The sequence below is a fragment of the Coenobita brevimanus genome, chromosome 93 (genome assembly GCF_032717465.1).
Source record: "Coenobita brevimanus isolate Jiangsu-jjx chromosome 93, ASM3271746v2, whole genome shotgun sequence".
NCBI lineage: Eukaryota > Metazoa > Arthropoda > Malacostraca > Decapoda > Coenobitidae > Coenobita > Coenobita brevimanus.
The window spans coordinates 41802388-41815774 of NC_137046.1; the positions used below are offsets into that span (position 1 = coordinate 41802388).

A 13387-nucleotide genomic window follows, 5' to 3' on the forward strand; every position below is an offset into this window, starting at 1 on the left:
TATGATCGTGATTCCTCCTAAAGCTCAGTGTTTCCTTCACACTCATTCTTACAGTCATTTAGCCGTGTATGATAATCTCATTAAAAAGATTATGCTTTTCAGATATAAATTAATATTTCACATTATATAGAATCGACAGTGTTGTATAACACGAGCGTTGGATAATGAGATAACACCGTATTCATATTTGTCATGTTTATTAAATACAGTTCACGAAAATTTTAGACAATCATTATAAGTATCCCAAAAATTTTAGACAATAATTACAAGTCTCCCAAACACTTTAGACAAAATAGAAACAACCAGTATGCAGTGTGCAACTACCAGCCCTGCAACACAATAACATTATCAAACATATATCACGTGTAATATAGTTACATGACAAGGCCTCTATCGCTGAAATACCTGTTGGACCTAGTTTAATAATCTGTCCAGCCTCCATTTGCTTCTTTGACTTTCTGTAGTCTTGTAGGCATGGATTCTACTAAATTGCTACATATGTTCGGCCTGTTTCTTATTCCCTCCCATACCAATCTTGCCTTGCGCCTCACTGCCTCCCTAGTTTTTTCCTCCACACCCCATTCCTGAACCATAAATGCCCAGAGATTCTCTATTGGATTGCAGTCTGCTCCTTTAGGAGGCCAATCCAACAGAATAATTTCAGGGTGAGCCTCGAACCAACGCCTGACCGTACGACATGTATGAATTGGGCTACGGTCTTGCACCATATATATGGGCTGTGGTTCAGGAATTGCATAAGCCCGCACCGATGGGATAAAGGAGGTCTCTAATGTATTTATATATTATTCTCCATTCATGTGCCCCTCAATGTCGACAGTTCACCTACCCCTCTCCACCACATCCATCCATGGAGGGAGGTTGTCACACGCCCACTTTTTGATAACTCCTGAATGTTTCTACGCACATACCTCGTATTATGCAATCTCAAACACTGCCAAGTGGCTGTCGAGACAGACGTGAAACACTTTTCATCTGTGAAAAAAAAAAAAACGATTTTCAAAAGTCATCCCCCACATTCACATATGTCTGGGCAAACGTTTGACGTGCCTCTCGCTGCGCCTCTGTTAAAGTTTCCTTGTGGGCTGGTGTGAAACACCGTAGCCCACTCCCCTGTAACCATCGTCTGGTGGTTATCGGGTGACAGTGAAGTCCGGTTGTATTTGTTATGCTCACGGCATTTGATAGTGGTGCTCTCTCTGCTTCTCTTCTTATCAATTCATCCTCCTCAGGTGTGGTGACTCATGGTCCACCTGGTCGGGGCCGGGTGAGCACGTGACCCTCCTCTTGATATCGTCTCAGCCAAAGCCTAACAGTATCTCTGGAGATACCGAGGAGGCGACCTATCTCCCGTATCCCCTTCCCTGCCTCGTGATAAGCAACAATCCTGGTGCTATGGGAGATAACCTCTGGGCGGTTAGCCCTCGTTCGTGGTGGCCTCACACGACGTCGTGGCTGAACATCCATAACTGTTTCTATAGAGCGATAAAATAGACATAAGTAACACCTATGCATTGGTTAGCTTTAATCAGATTTTAATAAAGTGTGGCTTAAGCCACAAGAAGTTTATGAAGGTGACAGTGGTTCATTCAAATCGTCGAATATCAAAGTATGAGTGCTGTTACCCTGTTACCGTTAAGCTACAGCCTATTTTCAATATTTATACATTTAGCTTGCCTGTATATATCATAATGGTTGGACTACTGGATTAGTTGCTCATCGACAGAAGGCCAGATTTTTTAGCTGTAGGACTTTGTTTCTTAATAATAACTATTAACAAATCAGAGGATATTTTATGATCGAAACCCTACAATATTTTTTTTTCTTAATAGGGCATTAGGCCTAACACGAAAGGATCATTAAGGTGGGAGAATAACTCTAGTTGCAATGATGCGGTGCAGGTATGGAGTGTAAGAGTAGAAATGTGTGGGCGTGTTTATATATATATATATATATATATATATATATATATATATATATATATATATATCTACATCTATATCTATCTATCTATATCTATATCTATCTGTATCTACCTATATCTATATCTATATCTATCTATATATCTATATCTATCTATATCTATCTATCTATCTATCTTTATATCTATCTATCTATCTCTATCTATCTATCTTTATATCTATCTCTATCTATCTATCTCTATCTATCTATATCTATCTCTCTCTCTCTCTCTCTCTCTCTATATATATATAATATACAGTATATACACACACAGTTTCAATAATTGCAAGAAAGATGATATTACTTACCCAATTAGCACTGGATACATACTGTAACTGCTGGCCTTCTCTCACCCACAACATCAGGTCGATATTATCCGTTTCATTTGCTCACCTATATGCAGATGCTTCAGATCTTCAATTCGGAACTCCAGTGAGTGGAAAGTTACTCTCACTACCTTGTCTTTTATGACAACATTATGAACGGTATGCAATGAAATTTAATTTTTATATCAATATAGAGTAATTACAGTCACCTATGTATCCATGCTGAATACCATTAACAAAAGTAAGGTGAGATTAACATGACAATGAACAAGATTTGAAAAGTATATAACTTGTGTAATATTGTGTCTGTGGCCCCGAAACACCAAGTGTGTCTCCTCTCCGTATGAATAGATGGGATTATTGTAAGATAAAATTGAGAATGTATAAAATGTTAGTTGAGTAATTCATAGGAAATTATTGTTTTTTAAATATATGCTTTAAATTGTAAATACATTTTGTCATCCTTACACACATTATTGGAAATATAAGACAATAAACGGTCACTATGTTGCGGTGGAAGCATCATCATTTTTAGCAACTGTGCTTAGACGGTCACATAGGTGAACCTATACTCATATTGTCTGATAATTCTCTCTCTCTCTCTCTCTCTCTCTCTCACACACACACACACACACACACACACACACACACACACACACACACACACACACACACACACACACACACACACACACACACACACACACACACACACACACACACACACACACACACACACACACACACACACACACACACACACACACACACACACACACACACACACACACACACACACACACACACACACACTGGAGCGCGCCGAATAAACCTCTGGGTTCAGTTGCTGATTTTGAAGCGTGTTGTTTGATTAATAATTTCTTAAATCCTCTGGCAATATTCTTTCGTGTGCTTGTTCAGTGTAAATGTTGGTGAAAGTAAAATGCAATAATTACATATATTAATATTATTCACACAGCCAAAATATGATTGCGTAGCATAAAAAAGACGAAATAATTATACATGACAAACAGGGAGTCAAGCTTGTATCGTTTCAAAACGTTCGTGCGTGTGTAGCCTCTTAATAGTTTGAGTGGGCCTCCGTCCAGAAAGGATCTGCTCCATATTCCCGGCCCGGCACGGGTGGGCTAGAGATTGTGGTGCGCGAGTGTACAGCACTGAGAACTGTCAAATTTGTCATACATGGTAGTTTCCATGAATCACTTCACAACACACACACTAAGTACTTGTGGCTGCATTCTTATACTGCATCATTTTTGTTCCCAGCACTGCACTAATTGGTAAAGCCAGGACACCTGTTTGAAGCCACAATTATGGTCAAATTTGGATATGATAAAACTGACTCAAATAAGAAAGAGCTTACCCAAGAGGAGGAAAGGAAATTATTATTATTATGGGTGACCACACACTTTATGGTGAGGCCATCAGTACCAGATGGGTGTAGCTAGTTTTTTTTTTTTTTTTTTTTTTTACTAGTCTCTGGTTATTTCTGAGCTAAGTTTGGGAAATAAAAATGACATTTTTCATAAATTATGCCAATTGAACTTTAAAGGTTTGCAAATTTTTGAGGTTGCACTGTAGTACTACCTATTCTTCCTTCAACTTTATCATTCTGTTTGTCCTCACTCCCTACTTCTCCCTTTCCTTCCTGTCACTTTTTCTTTTCTTTCCACTTCATGTGGTTTTGCACCAGGTGACAGGCCTAATGGTTTCCTGCAGCCCAGGAAACCATTTACAATGTTGGGTGGTAACCATATCACCAAATAATGGGGTGATGTGGGGCCTGCAATGGTGCTCACGTTAAGTGGTGTATGCATATGCAGCATCCATCCAGGAACTGAACCTCCACACCATTCAACGCACCTTGCCGTTGCAGGGCTCTGTCTGCCACAGGGGAACACTGGTTCACTAAATGAGGTCGCAAGGCTGTTGCTTGCCTGTGGTTGATGGGTCTGCTTGGCCAGGCAGACTGGGGTTGATCAACAACGAACTTCAATTCACAATGCCATCAAACAAAACATGCCCCAATTCCCTCCCTTATCCTCCAAGGATGGTGGAGTACACGAGTCTCCTTGGTTACTAGTCTAATACCTCCCTATCATCCCATAAAGGAAAATGGTGGACTACAGGATACAGGCCAATGCAGCCAGCAGACCAACATGTTCCTCTTCAGATAAGCTTGGCCACAAAATACATCACTTCAGCAATACCATATAAACCAGCCAGGGAACACAATGACAATTACTTGGATTTAACGTACATGAAAACAGCACTTTATGACTAGCATAAACGAGGACTTTCTGTACACACAACTACAGTTCTTTCACTTAAACTTGGCCAAGACATATCCTTTGACAGCTGACTTAGTTCAGTAGCAAAGACACAATCACTGGTTCTACAACCTTTCCACCACTCTGCATGACTAGGATCACTAATTTTGATCTAATACAGTATAGCTAAACACGATTCAAAGATGGTAATTTTTGGTCGTTGAAACCTTTCCACAGCACTTCTTCGTGACTAGCAAGGTATTTTAAGGCCAAGTTAAAGCAAAATGACTGAGATGCAGTTTTAACACATTACCAATAGCATATTCCACTACCCAGCTGGCTTCATCTTGCCATCTTGATATCTTCATAGATCTTGTTGGACGCCATCTGTTTCCTGCAAATACAACAACACATTAGCTGTGCTTTTATCTACACCAACACCCACTGACCTAACCTAAAACACCCACTAACCTACTCTACACCTACACCCACTGACCTAATCACACACACACACACACACACACACACACACACACACACACACACACACACACACACACCTAACCTTCAAACACCAGCCAACTGGATTACCTAAACTCAAGATCACAAGTTTAAATTCTGTACCTAAACAACAAGAGCCTATCTGCACAGACTGCAGTCAATATTTAAGTTTCTCTTTCAAACTCAGAATGTGAAACTTGTATTAAAATGCCTCCTTATGGCCAAAACTGACAACTGTTTAATAATCAGCTGATGCAACAACTGACCTATCAAATCAACTCAAAATTTCAAGCTGAGCAACTTTGTATTTCATAAGCCACTACAATGCCTCCTTAAAGTCAAACTGAAATGCACCCAGCAGTCAGCTTAGGCAATGGCTGACATGATAAATCAACTAAAGTTCAGGCTGAGCAGCTTTGTATTTCATAAAATCACTCAAAGCTCTCCAAGAGCAGATATTTACACTTTCCTTGGAGAGAGAGAGGAAAAAAAAAAAACACTTGTAGACCTGTTAGCTTTGCCACAGGTGAACAGACCTATTTATATTCCAAAGCACATCTGGCTGGACCACCTTAACCCACTACACCACCAGGCACCTACAGTAAACACAGCAGCACAACCACCTGACACATTCAAAGCATCAGCCAACACCACCTTAACCCACTACACCACCAGGCACCTACAGTAAACACAGCAGCACAACCACCTGACACATTCAAAGCATCAGCCAACACCACCTTAACCCACTACACCACCAGGCACCTACATTAAACACAGCAGCACAACCACCTGACACATTCAAAGCATCAGCCAACACCACCTTAACCCACTACACCACCAGGCACCTACAGTAAACACAGCAGCACAACCACCTGACACATTCAAAGCATCAGACACCACCACCTTAACCCACTACACCACCAGGCACCTACAGTAAACACAGCAGCACAACCACCTGACACATTCAAAGCATCAGCCAACACCACCTTAACCCACTACACCACCAGGCACCTACAGTAAACACAGCAGCACAACCACCTGACACAAAGCATCAGCCAACACCACCTTAACCCACTACACCACCAGGCACCTACAGTAAACACAGCAGCACAACCACCTGACACATTCAAAGTATCAGCCAACACCACCTTAACCCACTACACCACCAGGCACCTACAGTAAACACAGCAGCACAACCACCTGACACATTCAAAGCATCAGCCACCACCACCTTAACCCACTACACCACCAGGCACCTACAGTAAACACAGCAGCACAACCACCTGACATTCAAAGCATCAGCCAACACCACCTTAACCCACTACACCACCAGGCACCTACAGTAAACACAGCAGCACAACCACCTGACACATTCAATGCATCAGCCAACACCACCACAACCCACTACACCACCAGGCACCTACAGTAAACACAGCAGCACAACCACCTGACACATTCAAAGCATCAGACACCACCACCTTAACGCACTGAACGACTTAGACGATGGCCAGATTTAGAAAAATGGCAGAAACTGTAACCACTGCTAATACACCTAAAGATAATTCACCATACTCCCTGAGTGCTTTATCCATCTATATCTATTTATCTATAGGCTATCTACTGAAGTAATTCTGGAGACTATTTCAAAGTCTGCATTACATGAGGAAGCTACTACAGTTTAAAAAAATCTTCCCAAAAAGAAATGAACAAAGTAAGGGAACCATTCAGTGCAAGATGCCTGGCCACTCCATTTAAGAGCATGTCACAGTAGGAAGCACCAATGAACCAGCACCAGGGAACCAGCACCAAGTCACACTGGCTACATGGCACCAAGACTGGCATGGGAGCAGCTTTGGCCATGAAGACGCTTGGTGATGAAACAGTTTGGTGTTAATGCACAAGGAGGAAGGCAGGATAGGGAGGAAGGCAGGATAGGGAGGAAGGCAGGATAGGGAGGAAGGCAGGATAGGGAGGAAGGCAGGATAGGGAGGAAGGCAGGATAGGGAGGAAGGGGAGGGGAGGGAGGAAGGGGAGGGGAGGGAGGAAGGGGAGGATAGGGAGGAAGGGGAGGATAGGGAGGAAGGGGAGGATAGGGAGGAAGGGGAGGATAGGGAGGAAGGAAGGATGGGGCAGTGTTAATGGCAGGGCCTTAAACTATCCATGGCATAATACCAAATGTCTAGCCTGATAGTAGGGGGGAAATGTAGGGCCAATAGAATTATGGAACTATCAAGAAAAGGTGGAACAGTAGAGAGAGGACAGGAAGGGGAGAGAAAGGAGATACAGTCACTGGTAAAAGGAAAAGTCACAGGCAGAAGGAGAAAGTCACAGGCAGGAGGAGAAAGTCGCAGGCAGGAGGAGAAAGACACAGGCAGAAGGAGAAAGACGCAGGCAGAAGGAGAAAGACGCAGGCAGAAGAAGAAAGACGCAGGCAGAAGAAGAAAGACGCAGGCAGAAGGAGAAAGACGCAGGCAGAAGGAGAAAGACGCAGGCAGAAGGAGAAAGACGCAGGCAGAAGGAGAAAGACGCAGGCAGAAGGAGAAAGACGCAGGCAGAAGGAGAAAGACGCAGGCATTTTGTTTTAAAAAAAAAAAAAAGTCAGATTAATTCAAAATTACACAGTACTTCCAATTCCCTGACTCCCTCAACATCTCTTCCTTAGTGATATATTTTTGGTTTTATTCTTGCTACTACTTGGCAATTTTTACAACTCAGGGGTTGGTACTCTTGAAGCACCTCCCCTAACACCTCTTCCTTATTGATTTATTGTTTTATTCTTGCCACCACCAGGCCTTTTAAAACTCAGGGAGGACTTACAGCTCTGATGGGGTTAATAAAACTACATCTTCAGCTCAAAAAATACAGGATTAATAGACTCTGGAAATATTGCTATCATATCGTTTATATAGACTCTGGAAATATTGCTATCGGATCGTTTATATAGACTCTGGAAATACAACTATCGTATCGTTTATATAGACTCTGGAAATACAGCTATCGTATCATTTATATAGACTCTGGAAATATAGCTATCGTATCGTTTATATAGACTCTGGAAATACAGCTATCGTATCGTTTATATAGACTCTGGAAATACAGCTATCGTATCGTTTATATACTGTAGACTCTGGAAATACAGATATCGTATCGATCATATAGACTCTGGAAATACAGCTATCGTATCGTTTATATAGACTCTGGAAATACAGCTATCATATCGTTTATATAGACTCTGGAAATACAGCTATCGTATCGTTTATACAGACTCTGGAAATACAGGTATCGTATCATTTATATAGACTCGGGAAATATTGGTATCATCATTTATACAGACTCTGGAAACATTGCTATCTTATCATTTATAATATAGACTCTGAAAATATTGCTATCGTATTGTTTATATAGACATATATTGTTACTGTGTTGTTTATATACAGCAGACTCTGGAAATATTGCTATCGTATCGTTTATATTCACTCTAGAAACATTGCTCTCGTATCATTTATATAGACTGGAAATACAGCTATCGTATCATTTATATAGACTGGAAATACAGCTATCGTATCATTTATACAGACTCTGGAAATACAGCTATCGTATAGTTTATAGAGACTGGAAATACAGCTATCGTATCATTTACAAAGACTGGAAATACAGCTATCGTATCATTTATATAGACTGGAAAAACAGCTATCGTATCATTTATATAGACTGGAAATACAGCTATCGTATCATATATATAGACTGGAAATACAGCTATCGTATCATTTCTATAGACTGGAAATACAGCTATCGTATCGTTTATATAGACTCTGGAAATACAGCTATCGTATCGTTTATCTAGACTCTGGAAATATTGCTCTCGTATCGTTTATATAGACTCTGGAAATACTGCTATCACATCGTTTATAAAGGCTCCAACATGCTTGAATGCGTCGGCTTTCATAACTTAATAGCAGCTCTCCACACTGCTCAATCTCTGGCAGCCTCCCTACTCAGTCCTAGCCCTGAGGTCACCCCCTATGGCCTCTTCCCAGGTCTTTTTCAGTCTGCCTCTCACCCCTACCCTCAACTTTGCCACTTATCACCTTCCACACCTAACTGTTACTCTCCATTAAAAATAAAATCAAGGCATTTGAGAGAAGAACAAGTACCAATGGAACTTAGAAATCTGCATATAAGACAAGGCTTTACTATCACACCACTGATTTCCCTAGATAAATAGCTAAGGAAGAGGTGTTAGGGAGCTTCCTTTTGAATGCAGGGGTCTCCAACTGACTTAAGTTTAACCCCTAAAATAAATCATTACAGAAGAGATGTCAGGGAGCTTCCTGTTGTGTGTTAATTCACTCCTGCCACAGCCAATGGTTTTATCCAGCTCTGGGGATATTTTATTTACTGATGGGGTAATAATGGCTATATGGCTTCTGTTGCAAGTCTCCAAAGACTTAAAACTATATGGAAAAGTTAAGAATGAAACCTAAGGCACAAGGGGTGGCAGTGATCATTTCCTGGGATATGGTTGTTAGCACTGCCAATTTAACTGCAGCACACTTACTGCAAATAATTCCACTTAGCAAAATTGAGTTTTTAATGTTCTGCATGATTCTTGCAACTTTAGCTTCCTCAGCTATTTAAGCACAAGTTGCAGTGCATTTTGACTAACACCTACTGAGGCCAGTTCTGCAACCAACTGGCAATTAACAAAAACAGCACCACAACAAGATTTATAGAAAACTATACGTTATGTATGAAACACTCCACTGGCCCATCAATGGTTATTTCAACAGACTGGCACCTAAGTGAGTATGTATAACATTTTTAAATGTACTCATCTTGTAGTATCCAGCCAAGTTGCTCCCCTTCAGCGCTGGTGGTGGTGGTGGATGTCTACCACCAGACACCCACCACAGCAGGGGTGGCCTCCTCTGCCATCAAGCTGCCCTCGTCATACTGCCCTAAAGTACAAACATGCTTTACAACTCCACCCTTGAACTACAATGTCAGTGCTACCTCAACCATCAACACTAGTTAAATCTTAGGCTGAAGGACATACTGAAGGCTGTATCAAACCAGCCATTTCAAGGAGTCTATCAGTTAATATTCTTGCTATACACATATGTACCTATCTCTCAGGAGGAGGATGGTGGACTGCAGAAGGGGAATTTTAGCATGGAGTCTCCTAGATTCATATCCAGATAAGCATGAACCCACAACTGAGTTAAGGGCTCTAGTAAGTAAGTTTCTCAGTGAAATATGTTAACACCCAAATATGCCTAGTAACCAATGCATTTAATCCTATACAGTATAATGCTACTTCCCTATTCAAGTTAGGCAAATGCAAACAGCAAACTAGCTAGGAACAATCTTCATTTTCCTTCATCCTGATCTTTTCCACCTAATGCTGGAGTGAGGAAGGGTGCAGAAAGGAAGGACAGGGAAAGAAATAATAGAGGAAGCACTTACATTTATACCTCAACATCTTTACCTGCCTAATGAAGCGGGAAAAGGGAACTTATTTCCTTCCTTCATTCATTTATAAAAACTCCAAGATGCTTCCATACATCAGCCTTGATCACCTAATGGCAGTTCTCCATGCTGCTTGATCTCTAGCAGGTTCTCTGTCCAGCCCTTTATTCCTGAGGACACCGACTTCATACCAGGTCTTTCAGTCGGCCTCTCAACTTTACCCTCCATGTTCACACCTCTCACCCTCCGCACCCAAATGTCATCCCCCATCCTCTCCACATGCCCAAACCATCTCACTCTACCCCTCCTAATCACAACACCACTACACTCCAGTCCCATCCATCCTCCCAAACTATCTCAGTCTACCCCCTTCTCATCACACCAATACACTCCAGCCCCATCCTTTCTCCCAAAACCATCTCAATCTACCCCTTAACTCTACCCTCAACACTCACACCTCTACCCCGCTGCATCCAGTTGCCATCCTCCATTCTCTCCACATGCCCAATGCAATGGACAGTAAATTTCTATGACTGCACCTCTGTAGATATATACTTTACCAATGCCTTCACCCACACTGGATAAAACTTAGGTCATAACGTACCAACTGTTCCCTAATCTTTCTTGCATAGTCTACTGTATAGTCTGTTAACTGCTCTAATACCTGTATCTAAATGACTTGTTAATTATGCCAAAGAAGGGCTATGGCAGAGGTCGGCAACCTGCGGCTCAGAAGCCGCAGACAGCTCTTAGGACACTTTTGTGGCTCCAGGAGCTTCATAAATAACCATTTATTCTTTCAGAACAAAGGCATTATATTATACGTGCAAGGCAACATTAGATTTTCCATTCAGCTTTGATAAGTTCTATACTATAAGCAGATCAAACAATATCACCGTAATGTTTTGTTTAGATTTAGAATACTGCAGATTTCGGTTTATGAGAATTTTCTGTATTGCAGCTCCAAGAGTACTACATTTTCATGAAACAAAAGATCTATACTACAAGTAGATCAAGCAGTATCACCGTCATATTTTGTTTAGAATACTGCAGATTTCAGTTTCAGAATTTTTTGTATTGCGGCTCCAAGAGTACTACATTTTTATGAAACTTTAAAACAAATGGCTCTTGTAGCTTTAAGGGTTGCTGACCTCTGGGCTATGGGAAAGGTGTATAGGCAAGGTAATGTCAATCTGGCATTAAGCTGTATCCCTCCACAAAAGGACAAAAAGCTATACCAATTTATGGGCTAAAATCGGTGCTTACATCTCACTTAGATTTCTTAACCAAGGAAAAAATAATCTTGCCACTTAGCTATACTGTAGTCTGTCCTTCACCTGATGGAACTGGCCCATTCTCACAAATTTAGTACTTAATTGATTACAGTTTCATTAATTTTATAGTTATGGAGGTAGGGATGAGTCTCCTTGGTTACTATATGTTTTCACTGGACATTACCACTCCCACATCAATACAGTGTGCTTGATGGAAATTCAGTTATATATCTATCTAATCTATCTATTGCCAGACATCTTAATCCTGTAAGGTGTGGCCACAAATATCCTCCACACTGTCCTGTCCTCTGCCATCCCTCCAACTCACCCCCCCCTCTCATCTCCATCCCTCCAACTCACACCCTCCCTCCACCGTATCTACCCACACTCCTCCCTCTTACACACATTCTCTCCCATATCTACTTGTATCTATTCTCCATCCCTCCAACTAACACCCCCTCCCATCTCTCCACTCCATCCCTCCATCTCATCCTTGGCTATAATGTAAGAATGAGTGTCCTTGCTCAATTCAACCCTCCATAGTTACCTGCCTACACTAACAAACAGGAGTGACAGAAAAGAGAAAGACAGAAGAGAGACAGATAAGACAGACAGACAAACATGAGAAGTGACATGAGAGAGAGACAGACAAGAAAGACAGACAAGAGGGAGACAAGAGGGACAAAGACAAGAGACAGGAAAAACAGACGGGAGAGACAGGAGACTGTACTATACCCATCACAACAGATTTCAACCTCTCCAAGCAGTCGTGGCCCCTCTGCTACTCTGAGTTCTCCAGGCAGTCTCCCTTCACTCCTCTTGAACTGCCATCACACTGCCATCTCTCTGGAACCCTGCTTTCTTGTACTTCACTTACACCCACACAAACCCAAGGCCGCCACAGGAACACCACTGCAATGATTGCAGGAATATAATAAATTATTCACATTTAGAGTAGACAGTTATACAGTATATAGCACAACTTCTACCTTCTACTTGGCCTATATTTTGCCTTACTCAGTCCATCTCTCACAGTTCAGTGGCAGAACAAGGTAATGCTATAGAGTACCCTTTCCACAGCACTTCTCCATGACTACCAACATTCTACTCATCTACAGTTACAATTCAATATTTATGATGCTATGATATTTTAAACTAAAAAAGAAGGGCATAGCATCATATTCTAATAAAATTTTGTTACAGCCAGGTATTCAAAGTGAAAGTTGTTTTTATACCTATAGCCACTTCTGAATCAGTTACGGTACTCCTGCAAAAGAATACCAAGATGTGTTTGCATTTGACGAGCTGTAGTTATGAGTTACGAATGAGTCTCCTTGGTTACTATACCAATTTACAACTACTAAAATCTGACTGGTCACTCCCACACAAAATACGAAGATGTGGTTGCATCTGACGAGCTGTAGTTATGAGTTAGAAATGAGTCTCCTTGGTTACTATTCCAATTTACAACTACTAAAATCTGACTGGTCACTCCCACAAAAAATACGAAGATGTGGTTGCATCTGACGAGCTGTGGTTTTGAGTC

The 13387-nt window shown here is 41.3% G+C and overlaps 1 pseudogene; it reads right to left on the bottom strand.

The window, feature by feature from the left end:
- Window positions 1–320: 320 nt before the first annotated feature.
- On the bottom strand, window positions 321–1485 carry LOC145412418 (uncharacterized; annotated as a pseudogene).
- Window positions 1486–13387: the final 11902 nt, after the last annotated feature.